Source organism: Hakea prostrata, chromosome 2 (genome assembly GCF_041222555.1).
Source record: "Hakea prostrata isolate BN-2017 chromosome 2, UWA_Hpros_2, whole genome shotgun sequence".
NCBI classification, from domain to species: Eukaryota; Viridiplantae; Streptophyta; class Magnoliopsida; order Proteales; family Proteaceae; genus Hakea; species Hakea prostrata.
The window spans coordinates 16,613,171-16,630,329 of record NC_142601.1 but is presented as its reverse complement, the minus strand read 5'-3'; the positions used below and the strand labels follow the sequence as shown (position 1 = coordinate 16,630,329).

At 39.9% G+C, this 17,159-nt stretch overlaps 1 long non-coding RNA gene and 1 other non-coding gene across 3 annotated transcripts; one reads left to right on the top strand and one right to left on the bottom strand.

Annotated features, from left to right (window-relative positions):
• Window positions 1-540: 540 nt before the first annotated feature.
• On the bottom strand, window positions 541-10,687 carry LOC149023889 (uncharacterized). 2 transcript variants are annotated; one of them, XR_016171573.1, is made up of 4 exons: window positions 10,434-10,687; window positions 9,464-9,536; window positions 8,118-8,189; window positions 541-608 (listed from the first exon to the last, which is right to left on the bottom strand). It is a non-coding gene; the product is annotated as an uncharacterized LOC149023889 (long non-coding RNA). The 2 variants fall into 2 exon arrangements; XR_016171572.1 differs by lacking the exon at window positions 541-608 and having other exon boundaries at window positions 6,762-8,189.
• A 1,031-nt stretch (window positions 10,688-11,718) lies between these two features.
• On the top strand, window positions 11,719-11,814 carry LOC149023888 (small nucleolar RNA Z157/R69/R10). Its single transcript, XR_016171943.1, has one exon. It is a non-coding gene; the product is annotated as a small nucleolar RNA Z157/R69/R10 (small nucleolar RNA).
• Window positions 11,815-17,159: the final 5,345 nt, after the last annotated feature.

Below are 17,159 nucleotides of genomic sequence, written 5' to 3'. Positions count from 1 at the left end.
GCGACCGATAATACGTGCGAGAACCCGTCATCCGTCCGCTAGTCCACGGTGTGAAGCATCGACGGCTATCCCATAGCGTAAAGCATATCTCGCGAAGCTCGTACGGCATCGGATGGCTGTCCGGATCCGCTCCCCGCAGGTATCCACACACTACGTGGATAGTAAGGAACCCGCAAGATCTCGGCCCGGTGTCCGGGTAGAGAAGCGAATCCGAGTCCGGAAGACCCCCGCTCCCGAGGACAAGTCTAAGTGGATGTCCTTGGCCTCGAGCCTCCTCTATGTAAGTAAGGTTCTTTGAAGAACAACCTCACTAGTTCCGGTATACCGGTAGATCCTCGGTGAAGAGATGAGTCCACTACAATGTGTCGAACCTCCGCCGAATCCTAAAGGCTACGAGCTGGCGTAAGTGAAGTAGACGTCCCATCTCAATGTTGCGAAGAATCGAAGTAGGCCTCGTACGAGAACTCGGCCCGAGGTGTGTCAAACATGTCCGGTCTCCTAACCTCCCGTCCTAGGCTCGAAAGGAACCCGACCTCTCGCCCCTAAGAGCACCTACGATGCGACCACGACCTCTACCTCGTCCTCGCCCTCCCCTTTGCATAGTGTATCTGTGAAAGAGACAAGAGACAATTCCAGTTAGTGCTACCTTAAGTTTTGAGCCAAAAGGGTATTTTCGTAATTTTTCGGAAAATTTCAAATTTGGGGGAAATTTGATTTGAACATACTAGCATGTGCGCAATACTTGGAATTTCATGTCTATGAAGTTTGTTTGATGAAAATCGATCGAAAACTTGGATTAAAGCGAAAAATTCAGCAAGAAGGAAATTTGGGGATTTTGCAATTTAGGTCAAAATTGGATTTTTGAAAAGTTGAAATTGGTTAAATCAAATCGTATGGACCTATCTACAATGTCATCTTGAGCATGTAGCATTTGATCTTGTGCGAAAATTTCAAGCGGTTTGAGAGAAAACGAAATTTTTCTAAAGATATCGATTTCGGTATAAAACTTTGCGAGATGAGCATCAATGTGTTAAAACTTGTTGTCTATGCATGGCATTGTGTTTAAAACCTAGGGAATATGTTTCTAAGCATTCCTAAGCATGATTTCTAGCATTGGATACAAGTAAAGCATGGTTTTATTGAAATGCAAGCATGAGAAGATGAAAATGGAAGGAAGATTGAGAGGTTTACCTTGTTTGTGAAGATGGTGTGTTGTGGTGTTGTTGTTGAAGCACTAAATCACCTCAAGAACACTTGTGAGAACCTTTGGAGATTTTCCCTAGAGCTCTCTCACCTTTGGAAGAAGTTAGAATGAAGTTGGAATGTGAAAATGAGGCTTATAATGCGAATTTTCGCATTCTGTCCGCATTGGTCGACTCATTGGTCGACTGGGTCACTCGACCAATCACTCGACCAATGGTCACAGTGACCTCATTTGCTGTTGAATTTTTGGAAAATGTGATTTTTGCCTTATGGAATATTGTTTGATGATTATATGGATATATTTGAGCATGATTTAAGTTTTCAAATCATTTGGACTTGTGGTTTATGTTGAATCTTCGAAATTCGGTATTTTGATGTTCTCGGTTTTGCAGAATGGTTACTCCGAGAAGTGGGCGTGGTGAATCCAAAGTGGTCATGGAGGTGGTGAAATACCTCGGGGAGGTGGTGAAGTACCTCATGGAGGTGGTGAGATACCAAATGTTGACTCGGGGTACTCATGAGATACCCGGTGCCCCGAATGTTGGAAGTTTCGGAGATATTGCCAATATTATGGGCAATATGATGATGCACACAAGCGGCTCGGTTCAACCAGATGTTGGTGGGTTTCATGACTCGCATAATGAGACCCGGGCTGGTGCTAATGTGAATCCTCATGCCGCATCTCCGAATGCGGGAGGTTTAGCTGGAACTCCTCATACTCGCCCGATGGAGAGTTTTTTCGAAGATGCAAGTACCCACTTTTACCGGAGTTACCAAGGACCCCTTGTTTCCTAACAAGTGGCTTCGTGAGTTGGAGAAGGCTTTCCGACATCCGCAATGCTCGAAAGCTCGGAAGATTTTGTTTGTTGAGCGAAGTTGCAACAAGAAGCCGATGCATGATGGATCTCCACTCGTCCCTGTTTTGGAAGGTTTGCATGCAGGAGTTGTAACTTGGGAGTTATTCAAAGAGGCTTTTTGTATGAACTACTTTCCCGAGGCGGTGAAGGATGCGAAGGAAGCCGAGTTTATGATTCGACTCAAGGAACTCGTCCGTGTTGGAGTACCAACAGAAGTTCGAGGAGCTTCATTTCTTTGCTCCAGATTCTTTGAAGGAAGACCTCGCCAAAGCAAAGAAGTTCTTCAAAGGATCGCGCCTCGCCATTAAAGCTTACCTCACAGTCCAGCCTATAGTGAGCTATGCTCAAGTGGTGCAGAACTCGAAGAAGTTGGAAGAAACAGAGAAGGAAAGTGCTCGTGTGCAAAAGCCTTGGCGATCAAGGAATTCTGGTTTGGTGGATCGTAATGACCGTCGTTTTGTGAGACCTACACCCTGCCCCACTCCTACCTTTCGGGCTAAGAGTGTATGTCGAACACGGGTTTTCAGCAGCCCGGCCGGTTTAGACAAGATGGCGGAAACCGACCACCAAGCAAGTGCAAGTGCAAGTGCAAGTGCAAGTGCAAGTGCAAGTGCAAGTGCAAGGCCTTTTGTTCGAAGCCCTCTCAAGGTGCGCCACCCTCGTTGGATCCAAAGCAATCCCGTTTGCTTCTACCGCAAGCAAGCTGGTCATTTTGCTCGTGCCTGTCCGGGCGGCTCGCCCCCAGCCCATTTGCCCCAGTGGTGAAGTGTGCTCCCGCCTCCTCCCTCCGGTAGAGTTTTCGAGTATTTCCAAGGCCGAGCAGATCCAAGCCATGATGTGATTACAGGTGTACATTGTTAGTCGCTTCTATTTTCGCATTTGTCTTATTTGATACGGGTGCATCTCATTCGTTCATGTCATCTCGCATTCATCAAGAAGACTAACCTAATCCCCGAGAAGTTGTCTAGTTGTTTATTGATTAGTACACCCACGGTCCTGTTGTGAAACTAGATAAGGGGTTATCTAAATGTCCCGTGTTGATTGGTGAGAAGAACTTGGAAGCCAATTTTGTGATTCTTGACATGAAGGACTTCGATGTTATTTTGGGAATTGATTGGTTGACAGCCCACAAAGCTGTGTTCCTTTGTTCCTCAAAGAAGATTCGGTTCCATATTTGTGGAAGTCCGGTTTTTGAATTTCTGTGGTGAAAAGAGAAGGGTTTGTAAGAAGGTGTCTTGTCTGACCGATGCAAGTCTATGCCCTAGTGGATGATGCTTCATCTCAAGGCAAGGGTATAGTGGAGAAAAGAGTCGACGAAGTCGAGTTGTCTGCGACTTTGTTGATGTCTTCCCCGATGATCTATCGGGAGTGCCTCCGGACAGAGATGTCGAATTCTCTATTGATCTCGTCCCCGGTGCCTGCTCCGGTATCTAAAGCTCCGTACGGGATGGCTCCTACCGAGTTAAAAGAGTTGCAAAATCGGTTGAATGAGCTCATTGATAGAGGTTTCGTGCAGCCTAGTGTGTCACCTTGGGGAGCTCCGGTCTTGTTCGTCAAGAAGAAAGACGGTAGTATGCGCTTGTGCATCGACTACCGTGAGTTGAATAAGTTGACTATCAAGAATAGATATCCGCTGCCGTAATCGATGATCTCTTCGATCGGCTTGAAGGGTGCGATTGTGTTCTCAAAGATTGACTTAAGGTCCGGATATCACCAATTGAAAGTGAAGTCTAGTGATATCTTCAAGACAGCTTTCCGAACGGGGTATGGTCACTACGAGTTTAGAGTCATGCCCTTCGGATTGACCAATGCTCCTGCGGTGTTCATGGACCTCATGAACCGAGTATTTCATGATGTGCTTGATAAGTTTGTGATTGTTTTCATTGATGACATCTTGATCTACTCGAAGAGCGAAGAAGAGCATGCGAGTCATCTAAGTTTCACTTTGCAAAGGTTGCGGGAAAAGAAGTTGTTCGCTAAGTTTAGCAAGTGTGATTTCTGGCTTAAGAGAGAGGTATTCCTTGGTCATGTAGTTTCAGCCGAAGGTATTCATGTCGATCCCGAAAAGGTCCAAGTCGTGGCTGATTGGGAGAGACCGAAGTCAGTAACGGAAATAAGAAGTTTTCTTGGATTGGCGGGTTACTACCGAAGGTTTATTGAGAACTTTTCTCGGTTGGCTGCTCCTATGACTAAGTTGACCAGGAAAGAAGAAAAGTTTGTTTGGTCTGACGCCTGTGAGAAGAATTTCCAAGAGTTGAAAGATAGATTGACAAGTGCCCCGGTTTTGACTATACCTGATAGTTCCGGTGGTATGACAGTTTATACCGATGCGTCAAAGATTGGTTTGGGTTGTGTACTGATGCAGCATGGCAAGGTCGTAGCCTATGCTTCTCGGCAATTGAAGGATTATGAGCGGAATTACCCCACTCACGACCTAGAACTTGCCGCCGTTGTCTTTGCTTTGAAGATTTGGAGACATTATCTTTACGGTGAGAAGATTGCCATTTTCACGGATCATAAGAGTTTGAAATACTTCTTTACCCAAAAGGAGTTGAACATGAGGCAAAGGAGATGGTTGGAACTAGTCTCCGATTATGATTGTGATATTCAAGATCACCCTGGGAAAGCAAATGTTGTTGCCGATGCTCTTAGTAGGAAGAACCAGGAAGAAGACTTTGGATTTGAATGCTTTGAGTTTACCATTGTGGTCTTCTATTGAGAGTTTTGATTTGGAAATCGTCCCCGAGAATTCCGAATTTATTCTTTTCGCCATGATGGCAAGATCTCGGTCTTAGAGATAAGATTGTTGCTCACAGAGTTTCGATCAAGAGTTTTTGATCAAAGTTGAGAAGATTTCTTCGAATCCCGAGTCGGACCCCGACTTTGGTATATCCATGGATGGTGCTTTGTTGTTTAGAGGAAGACCGTGTGTGCTCGCAAACGAAGAAGTTAAGAAATAAATATTGAAGGAAGCACACCAGTTGTCTTTATCCTGGACACCCGGGAAGCACCAAGATGTACAAGGACTTGAAGGAACATTTTTGGTGGATTGGTCTAAAGGCGGATGTTGATGATTTTGTTGCCAAGTGTGAGACTTGCCAACGTGTGAAAGCCGTTCGACAACCTCCATCTGGATTACTTCAGCCTCTTCCTATTCCTAGTTGGAAGTGGGAGGATATCTCCATGGACTTTGTGACTAGCTTGCCTCGGACAAGTAAAGGCAATGACACCGTGTGGGTGATTGTTGATAGGTTGACCAAATCAGCCCATTTCATTCCTATGAAGATCACTCATACTGGATAAGCTAGCAAGGCTTTATGTGGATAATGTGGTTCGTCCGCATGGTGTGCCATTGAGTATTGTTTCGGATCGTGATCCTAGGTTCACCTCAAGGTTTTGGAATAGTTTGCAGAAGGCCTTGGGAACCCAATTGAACTTGAGTACAGCCTCATCATCCACAAGCCTCGATGGACAATCCGAGCGGACAATTCAGACATTGGAAGACATGCTCAGATCTTGTGTGGTGGATATGGGTGGTAATTGGGATGAACACCTAGCTTTGGTTGAGTTTGCCTATAACAACAGCTTATCAAGCAACAATAGGCATGGCTCCATTCAAGGCTTTGTATGGTAGCACTTGTAGGACACCTTTGTACTGGATCGAGACAGTGAAAGAAAAGTCTTAGGTCCCGAGATGATTGAAGCTACAAGTGCTATGGTAGATATGATAAGAGAAAGGATTAAGTCCGCCTACCAAGACAGAAATCTTATGCCGATAAGAGAAGGACCGATTTGGAATTTCAAGTTGGAGAGAAAGTCTTTCTCAAGGTCTCACCAATGAAGGGTGTGATGAGATTCAATGTTAAGGGAAAGCTTAGCCCTCGTTACATTGGACCTTTCGAGATTTTGGAAAAGGTTGGACCCGTTGCGTATCGATTAGCATTACCTCCGCCTCTTGCTCGGTGTGCACAATGTGTTCCATATTTCGATGCTCCGAAAATACATAGAGAATCCGGAACACATTTTGCAAGCAAGCACCGAAGGACTTAGTGCCGATTTGACCTATGATGAAGAACCGGCCGAAATCTTGGATAGGAAGGACAAGCAGCATGGAATCGCACCATTCCTTTGGTGAAGATTCGGTGGAAGAACCATACCCCCGAAGAAGCTTCTTGGGAGAAGGAAGAAGATATGAAGGAGAAGTTTCCTTACCTCTTTGGAAGCACAGTACGCTTTCAATTTCGGGGACGAAATTTCTTTAAGGGGGGGAGAATGTAAAACCCAGCCCTAACCTTGACCCGGAAACCTTGTTATTTGTAGGTCCGATGACCCGAAGTAAAGTAAGAAGTCAGCTTTGGGCCATCCCAAGAGAGGACTTGGTGTCTGGCTTTGAATCCATGAAAGTTGATGATGAGGTTCTATTTATGGAAACTGAATCCTGATGAAGATCTAATTAGTTGATGGACTTGGAGTGCTCTCTATCTTGGTTTGAAGGCATTTCTACCTATTAGGTAAGTCACTTGACTTGTGTGCAAAACCCCTTTAGGATTGGATTTGATCTGGACCTTCAATTCCCTGTTTTGGGGTTGGGTGGGGGGGGGGGGGGGTGGTGAAGAAGCCTCCTTTTTTTTTGTTTTTTCTCCCCCCCCCCTTTTTTATTTAATGAAAAAAAAAAAAAAAATCCGTGGATACGCGCGCCCCCATTTGGTTTTGCGTTTTTCAAACAATTTTGAAATTAGTATAACTCAGTTTGTCTGGTCCTGCTCTATTTCGGTTTGTTGAGGGCAACCCAAACGGTCTGCTCACTCAACCCTACTAATTCCAATCAACAGCAAGGATGATTTTCAGAGCATCCAACGGCCCGCTTGACCATCCTACGCATTAAATGCGTAGGACAGAAGCAAAATCGCATCCCATTTTAATTGGACGAGCTTGGAGGTAAAACTCCTGGGTTACAAGTTAAAATGGGCAACAAGAAAGTATCACTATCCTTTGGATGCAACATCGTGTGGGCTACAAAATAGCTAATCTAAAGCTTCGATTGAAAAGAAAATACTATTTACTGCAATCAAATTTGGAGAATTTGCAATCCATTTCTTACCTTTTAAACACTATAAAAATATCACGTGCATACGCATGTGGTTTTCATTATTTCTTTAAATAATTTAAAAACATGTTTCTTTTAGAACGAGAACAAGGTTAAGTAATCCTTTTTATCTTTTATGGATTCTAAATTTTTAAATGTTTATGAGTATTAATGTTGATTGATGTGATATTTGTTTAGGAATTACCCTTTATTCTTCCTTTTAATAAAGGTGTTTCTCAAAAATAAAATATTACGCAGATTTTTGGGTTGGGATGAAATATAGCACGCATTTTTTGTTGTGAATAATATTTATATGAGAGAAATAAGGGGAGGTGGCGAAGAGACATAAGGGTTGAGGAAAAGGGGTGTCAATTGAAGACGTGTACCTCTTAAGAGAACCTGTCAAGGATAGGTGGGTCGTTTTGTTGGTGGCATGATTCAAAAAATATTACACAAAGGTGGCTTGAAAAGGTTTATTTAACTAGAAAAAGATATGTTGTTTTGGAATAAGGTTATTTTGGTCCATTGAATGTTTGCACATGAAGAAATGTAAATGCACTACATCGGAATCAAATAAACAAAACCACATTCATTAACATCCTTACAAGACTTGACTCTGTGATCTAAGTACCCAAACACTAATGTACTGGAATGAAGTAAACGAAAAAAGCAAGCAATATATTTGAAAAATTACTCATTTTTAAAATAAGTCTAGCCCAATAATCTTATATAATGCTCCTTTTAAAGAGAATACAAATCGTATTGATCAAGACTGGGCACCTCAGTGTTGTACCTGTTTCCCTTTACTATATACATTATTTATACAAAGGAGTTTATTTAAATCTTTTTATGTACAAGAAAGCACATGGTTCATTTAAGCCTTTTTATGTACAAAAAAGCACATACATTTTCATAAAATAAAAATCACAAACAATCATATTCAAAAAGAATTAAGAAATGCAATATCTCACCATAATTGCCGAGACTACCAACTCCAAAGAGACTCTATTTTAAGCACCAACATGAAAGAACTAGACTATTCTCTGCAATAATACAAACTCTATTAGCTACATCAATAGAATAAAGCTCAACATAAGATAAAACTAGTAGCGTTCCTATGATTCTATTTCTTCACAATATACCCCCATCACAACCAAAAAAAAAAAATACTAAACCTTGCTACCAAGAAAACTAACAAAGACAGGGCAAAATGAAATTTCTCATTCTCAAGGTAAAATTTGAAGGTAAAAAATGAAACTCCAACTTGATAAGTACCAATTCTTTTTTTTTTGGGAGGGGGGTAGATAAGGACCAGTTTAAACCATACCAAAAATAAACGAGTCAATCTCAAAATTCTCTAAATCAATTATGGTGTGACTGAAAATATGAAATTCCATGCATACCTCAACATAATCTAATTTCAAATTTTCAAATTCATGCCCCCAAAATTCCAAAACCTATTCAAACCAACTTTTATAATGCTCATTTTCTTTGTTTTGTAGATAAACTAATGTAGAAGGGTATTAGCGTCATTTTAATTCCAATTGCACTGCAATTTCCCCCTGGAGAAGTTCAAAAACGTCCAAAACAGATAGATTCTCCTCCAGCCCATTTCTGACACGAAAATGGACCATCCACTTTCTTAGGAATGAGCAATATGTGTCAAGGTTAGACCTACGGGTTAAAATATGGGAGATATAAAACATTTTATTTTGATTTACTCTCTAACCTTGGATAATTTGTTGCATGAAAAAAAGACTAATCTTAGAAGCTCCAATTTTAGGGGGAAAAAAAAGGAAAAAAAAAAAAAAGAAGAAAAAAGAGACTAATCTTGCAAGCAACACTACCACGACGTGAAGCCAACATAAATACTTTTTTGAATCTGAAGAGTTTATATATACGGGTGGGGGGAATATTACTAATATAGGTGTCGCCCGATAGGTGCAAACCTAGGACATCCCCATGGGAGGTTAGGCTTTTAACCGCTCTACTAATCTAACATAAATACTTTCTCTTTCTTACAAGAGCCTTCCTTCTGAAGCCTTCAAATGGGACTCTTGACACATGTCCATTAGAGTCTCATAGGATGATACTAACAAATAATCCAAAACCAATGAAATGGAATTTTGGTATACATGTGAACCGTAGATCTTTGTAGTCCCAGTGTAGCCTGGATGGGGATCCGTATTCCCATTGCCCATGTTCCAATACAGGAAGAATGGAAGGAAAAAAGAATTCGTAATAAGGTCAAGAAAATGTGCCTTGCAGTGCATATATACCAAAATGGCTTCGCACTAAATAAATGATAAAACGTTACCTATGCTGCAAGGAACCGAAGAGAAGCACCTTGCGTTTTCATCTCAACCTCCCAGTCGGTCTCCTGCAGTCCACTTTAGAAAAAAAAAATGAACCTTTGAACAGAGAATCATAACAATGTAATAAAATAACAATCCAGCAGAAAAACAAAACATCATACAGGTCACCACAGAAAGCAGAAGCAGAGGAGAAGAAACATAGAGGAAATTTTATCCGCTGGACCAGAAATGCCCATGAACAAAGAACATATTCCCCAATTTATACATATTCTGGAATCAGAAAGAATCACAACCCTCAGAGCATCCAGCCGGAGACAAATTTCTCTGCCCGGCTCTTTCGCCGGAACCATAGCCAAGTGTCAGTAGCGGGACGTTCTGTCAATCGGGGAAGGTTTTTGGTGACAACACCTGGAGATATCAGAAGTGAGAATGCTGACATGAGTAACGAGAAATCCTGTGAAAAACACGATCGCCTGCCAGTGGAAGGCTTTCTGCGTTCAGTCAATCTACGCAGAGTGAATCGGTCCCTAAGGAACCCCCGAAAGGGCTGCCGTCCGATGGGTACACGAAAGAAGACCGAAAAAAGCTACTGAATGGAAGGAAAAAAAAATTAAAAGCCACTTTTCTCAATTCTTTCAAAACTAGAAACGCATCTCCGCAGAAAATGTAGAAATCTCGATGCAGAAGAAGAGAACAAGAACAACATACTTTTAAGGCTTCAATAAGGACTGAAGAACGCTAAAGATATGATCTCAGAGTTGATGGATCCTCAAGTACTCTCTAAGATCGGCGACAGAAGACAAATTCATCAAAAGTCCAGTCGGGAAACGCAAAAAACATAACCGTAATGCTTTTCAAGAAACCACAATTAACAATACTACGAACTCACAAAGAAAACTCGACAATGCAGGTTTAGCAAGAGTAAGATCACAAAGCAATACAATGTCAGAGATGCAGAGACGAAGGAAATACCTGGTAACAAGCCATGAAGCTAATGGATGATAATCAGTAAAACGGAAAAGAGCTGAAAAGGTTCAGATATTTTCTTGGTTCGCAGAAATAAGTATGAGAAATTTAGCAGAGTTGAGGCAGAGAAGAAGACATGAGGGTATGGAGATTTAGGCAAACTGAGACGTACAAAGAGATTCGAAGAGAAAAAAACCCCAATACTCGTCTTAGGGTTTCTGAAAGGTTTCGCTTTTCCCTTCTCCCAAAGGGGGAAGTATTAAAGAGTGAACGGTACAGTGAGTATGAGTTCTAATATTTTTTGGGTAATTTTCATCTGGACCGCTAGGTTTGGTCCAGTCATTTTTAGTCCAGGTTAAGTTTTCTTTTGCACATGGCTTCCTGTAGTTTCAAGAAATGATTAAATAAGAACAAGCTTAACTCAGACGGTTAGTTTAATAATTTTTGTGATAAAAATACCCTATATTTTTTCAATTTATTTGTTTTAACATTTTTTCTTTCTAATAAGCTTTTATCTTTTATTCAATCTACCAAAACAAAAAACAATAATAAAAAAAAAAAACTTTAGCAAATAATTACCTTTCAAAAAACGAAAGTAAATATGCAGGTTGAATGGTTGAAGCTTTGAAGCCCCTCTTCTTGCAACATCTCAAAAAGAAGGCGAAAGTCCAACAATTTACTTCATTTAGCCTTTCATTTTTCTGTATTGATGTCTTAATTTTCAATCCTTGATCGGAGGTTTTGAATCTCCTCATGAGTTCGTTGTTCCGTTTAGAAGCTCGATTTGGGAGCAATTGTGGCAAATCACCATAAAAGAGAACCTATTCTGAAAAATGGTTGAGACTTAGATCATTATTGAGATTTCAAGACTAGATTCTTAGCAAAGGTTTTGCGGCATCAAAGGATTAGGTTTATGAAGAGGAAGATGGACCGATTCAAAGTTCTGCAAAACCTGGGATATCAAGTTTAGGAAGAGGAAGACGGACGGATTTTGGCAAAACGGCATAAAGGTTGTTAATTCACGATGGGAACAAATCGCTATTGATTGTTCTCTCTGCTCTCCCATCTTCACCATTCTTTTGCTCAACGATTCTCTACGATCCTTAACAGAGCTTTTGATTTTGAAGAAGTTTTCTTTCTGTTGGGATGAATGCTTTCCCCTTTTTGGATTTTTCTTTTTCTCATCGTGTGAGATTTTTCTTAAGATTACCTAGTCTGATTTTTTTTGCTTTCCTTCCTTATTTGTTCTAAGTTCTCATTATGTTTATTTTTGAAGTTACTTGTTTGGTATGACTGTGTGGTGATGAAGCTTATGTGGACTAGAGTTTCGGATCTGGGCATCGTCCCTGAATCTGAAGAGAAAATCCTTGGCTGTTCGAGCACTTCTTTTTACCTGAGTTTTTCTCATCTTATCTCATTTTTTTGGCTTGATTTTTGATTTCTTTGTTTTTTTAATTATTTTTTTGTTTTGATAGATTGAATAAAAGAAGAAAAAAAACAAGGGTATTTTCGTCACAAAGATTATTAAACTAACGGTTTCTGCTAAGCTTGTCCTTATTTAATAATTTTTTAAACCATAGGGGAGCCATATGCAAAAGAAAACTTAAACCAGATTAAAAATGACTTTTGGACCAAACCTCAAGGGGTCCAGATGAAAATTACCCAATTTTTTTTTAGCAGGAGAGATTTTATGTATAAGGGGATGGGTATAACATAAATCTCGATCTCATAACATATCCACTAAAAAGTATGTCTTTATTATTATTTATTTTTTCCCCAACAACTACAAATATTATATTAACATATCTCAGGTAATCTTTACAAGAAAAAAACATATCCTAGGTAATATACCTGGAAGAAATATAGTTTACACAAATAAAGTGAGGTGGGACCAACCACCAAAATCTAGAAAGAGCAAATAGATTTGCTCCACGAGCAATAGTATCAGCAGTAGAGTTTGAAGATCTGCTAATAAACCTGAAATCAATAAAGGAAAAATTTGCAACAAGTTGCTAAATTTCTCTAATAATACTCATATTCACCAAATCAATGGGTTAATTACTACTATTTAAAACAAAAATAAGAGACTGACAATCTGAGAATAAAATAACTATATAAACTTAAGAGTTTAAAGTTAAATGAAGTTCATCTCTAATAGCTTCTGCCTCCACAGAGTGACTGAAGCGCTAAAGCAGATCTTAGCTTGGATAGCTATAAAGCATCCAGCTGAATCCCATAAGAGAGTTCCACGACCTCCTTGCAAAGTAGTTTTGTTCCATGCACCATCTGTATAAACCTGATGTATATCAAAAGAAGATTAAAAAAAAAAATGAGGCTGTTTGTTGTTTTGAAAATAAATATTTCTTGGTGCAGAAGAGACACTATTGTTTTGACATTCACCAATTTCATTAACCTGAGAAGAGAACCAATTCATAATATGTGGAATTGAAATGCCTTTACCATCAAAAATAAATTTGTTCCTAGTATTCCAAATACACCAAGACAAATGGTCCAAAGAATATCTATAATATGCATCTCCCTGTAAACATGAAACTTGGTATGGATAAAATTGATCCAATCAATTATAGAAGAGCCATGAAAATCAGTGGTATCAATTCTTTTGCAAAAGGACATGAAAATAAAGCATGGCATATAGTTTCATTTGAAGAAGCACATACAAGGCACATTGGGGATGGGGAGCAATTTTTATGAAATAAAGTATCACACACTGACAAAGCTTCATGTGATGCTTTCCAAATGAAATGTTTTATTTTTGGAAGAGTGGCGATGTTCCAAATTTGTTTCCAATGAGAAACTATTAAGGATGATGATGGAATGTTGCCATGATAATCAGCCAGAGAGAGACATAAGAAGTAAGCAGACTTAATACTAAATGTCTTATTTAAAAATTTACTCCAAATCCACTTGTCGGGTGTGTTCGGGGAGAGGATAGGTAATGTTTTAATTTAGTCCACTTCAGTGTTGGAAAAGAGAGAGAAAAGAAGAGGAAGGTTCCATTACGAAGAGTGCCAGTCAATTAATTCATTGACTTTTGCTGGACCATTGGCATGTGGAGTGAAAATAATTTTATGGACAGGAAATCTGGGTAACCATGGATCCTTATAAATGAGTGTATCAGAACCATTGTCCACTTGCTTAAGAATACCACGGATTAGAATCTCTCTACCTGTTAAAACACTTCGCCATCCCCATGAACAATTCCTAGGGCGCTCGACTTCAAGGATGGATTTATGACGAAGGTATTTAGCAGAAATTACCTGTGCCTATAAACATTCAGGATTAGTTAGTAAACGTCAGCTCTGTTTTGCTAGTAAGGCTTTGTTAAAACATTAAACATCACGGAATCCCAAACCCCCTTCAAGTTTCTTCATGAATAAGGTTTCCCATTTAACCCAATGAATACCCTGGCCATTGTTATTTTTCCACCAAAAGGTGCGGATCAATTGCTCAATTTTTTTGCATATCTCATTTGGAAGAAGAAAGCATGACATAGCATAGATTGGAAGAGCATATGCCACTGCTTTGATAAGAATCTGTTTTCCGGCCGAGGAAAGGAGATTTTTACGCCAACCCGAAAGCTTTCTTCTTAACCTATCAGTGATGAAAGCAAGAGTTTGTGTTTTTTATCTCCCAACTGAAGAGGGTAAGCCAAGATAAATGCCATGGGATGGAGCTTCACAAATATCCAGGGTGGAGATGATATTAGTGCGAAGATCCTGGGGGGTTTTATGATTGAAAACTACAGATGATTTTGAAGGATTGATGTGTAGGCCAGATACTAATTCATAATCCTGAAGAAGCACATTGATTAATGACGCATTTTTAATTGAGACTGGGGAGAATAGCATGCTAACATCAGCAAAGAAGAGATGATTGATCATTGGAGCCTGGGGAGCTAACTTAATGCCCGAAAGACGAGGAATTCCTTGATTGGGTAGAAGTCTTTGGGTGAAGGTTTCCTGGAAAAGAAGGAAAATATATGGGCTAAGAGGCATCCCTGACAAATTCCCTTTTGGGGGGTGATACATTGAGTCAGATCTCCATTAACTTTGATTTGGTATTCCACTGTGGTTATGCATTGCATGATCCATTATATCCATTGATCAGCAAATCCAGAATTTTCTATGGTATGCTTAATAAAAGACCATTCAAGTTTATCATAGACTTTGCATAAATCCAACTTGATAGCCATATACCCTGATCTTGATTGAGATTTCTTAATGAAATGAAGATATTCATGAGCTAGGTATATGTTTTCGGAGATTGCAGGGCACAATACAAAGGCGCTTTGAGTTTGACTAATGATGGACCCTAAAAAGGGTTTAAGACGATTAGTCAAGCACTTTCCAATAATCTTGTATGGTATTGTGCATAAGCTAATAGGTCGGAGATGTGAGAACTCTTGTGGATTTGCTTTTTTGGGAATCAAGGTGATGATGGTTTTATTTAGACTTCGAAGCATATAGCCTCCAGAGACGAAATGTTGAATGCCTCTAATTAAGTCTTGACCAACCATATCCCAATTTTTTTGAAAAAAATCTGGCAGGTAATCCATCAAATCCAGGTGCCTTATCACCCTTCATTTGGAAGAGAGCAGCTTTTATCTCTTCAGAAGTAAAGGGTTGACATAGGGTGGTATTTGTGGTGTCATTAATTAGAACAGAGTACCTGGTTAGGAATTCCTGAGGCGGTGTGGGGGAAGAGGAGGAGAAAAGTGAAGTGAAGTGAGAATGGATTTCATTTTTAATCTGATCAGGTCCATGAAGCCAGATTCCACTGCTAGATTTTAGTTTGTGGATCGAATTTTTCTGCTTCCTGTGGGTTGTTGATGCATGAAAAACCTGGTGTTCTTATCCCCTTCCTTGAGCCGTTGGATTCTAGACTTTGGTACCAATGTTTTTCCTCCGCAATGAGTTGGCTCTCAAGGTGTTTTCGAATGTTTGCCTCTTCTTGGGCTGTTTCAATAGTGGGAGGTTTTAGTTGACAATGTTCAATAAGGTAGGTCAGCCTATCTATTTCTTTGGATGCATCCTGGAAAGTTTTTTTGCTCCAATGTTTGAGAGATCGGGTACAATTTTGAATTTTTTGTTGAAGTTGATATGCAGGAGACCCAAATCTAGAATTGAACCAGCTTGATTGAATTTGCCCTTGTAAATCAGGATGGTCTTCCCATTTTATTTCACAGTGGAAACGGACCAGTCTCTTCCTAGGAGGTTCTAGGGTTGCCTCAATGGGAGTATGATCAGATCCAACCATGGCATGTCTATGCCCATGAATGTTCCGAAAGAGTTGAAAGAACTCCATGTTGATGAAAATTCGATCAAGACATTCCTTTCTTAAATCAGCTCCTTGTCTTTTGTTCGACCAAGAAAATTTGTTTCCGGTGCATTTAACCTCATGTAAGTGACAATTGTTTAGAACATCTCTAAATCTATCCATTTGGCCCTGGGGTTTGGGTCGACCACCTAATTTTTCAGGATTGCTAAGGATTTCATTAAAGTCTCTTAATACAATCCATGGTGAGTTGTTATTGGCACCTAAATGAGTGAATTCATTCCAAATCAGATGTCTACATTTAGCTTGGGGGTGACTATAAAACAAAGTCATTCTAAAATCAGTCATAGAATTATTCACATGTACATTCATATCAACAAAATGTGTATATGCATAATGTAAAGAAATGTTACCATTACCATCATTCCAGAAAATTGTTGTACCTCCAGATCTGCCAATAGCATCAAGACAATAAAAGTCCACAAAGCCTAAATATCTTGCAAGAGATCTTATTTACGTTTCCATTTGTTTAGTTTCCAATAAAAGTACCATGATTGGCCTTGTTTTTCTACATAATTTTTGTAGAAAAGACTTTGTCAAAGGTTGGCCACACCCTTGACAATTCCAGCATATTATGTTCATGGCTCCCGTGGGGGCTGAATTAGGGCAGCCTGCCTCACCCTTTCAGTTGAAGAAGAAACCATACTTCTTGGCATACCTCTAGCTCGCATGACTGATTTGAACCTCTTATGTGAGTATGCACCAATTTTTCTAGCAAGGGCATTAATGCCATTTCCCATCATCCGACTATGAGCAAGGTGTTGTTCAATATCTGAGTTTTCATCATCCAGCTTTATTTGTTTTCAATTTCATGGTCATATGATAATGGGAAGAGGGTTTTCTCCTATGGTCAGATGTGCCATAAGAGAGGGGGTTCTCCACAGTAGGTATCTCCTCAATGATCACAGAGGATACATTAGAGGATTGACAGAGGGTTCCACAGTAGTAATAATGATGGGAGCTGGTCTAGATAAGGCTTGTGACTGAGATACAGGAGAGATGTGATCCTCAAGTGTGACTGCATGAATATTAGAGTGCATGTATGAAGTGGTTGTAACATCATTATATTTAGACTCATAAGTGGTGGGTATGGGTAGAGAGATATCCCGTGTTTCCCCTGAGTCTTCAAGAATACTAGTGTGTGAATCAACAATAATGGTGTTATTCATACCAGGACCCTGTGGAACTTCTTTACCAACCTAGAATTAGGTGCACAACACTTAATCACATAATGGTTAAATAAAATATCAAATTAAGGTCAATGTAGGGTTGGTAGAGTGGTAAGATTCATACTCCTCAGTAAAGAAGTCATGGGTTCAACCCTTACAGACAACAAAGCTCCCTCTCAAGATGGAATCAAGGTACGCAAAAGTTGGA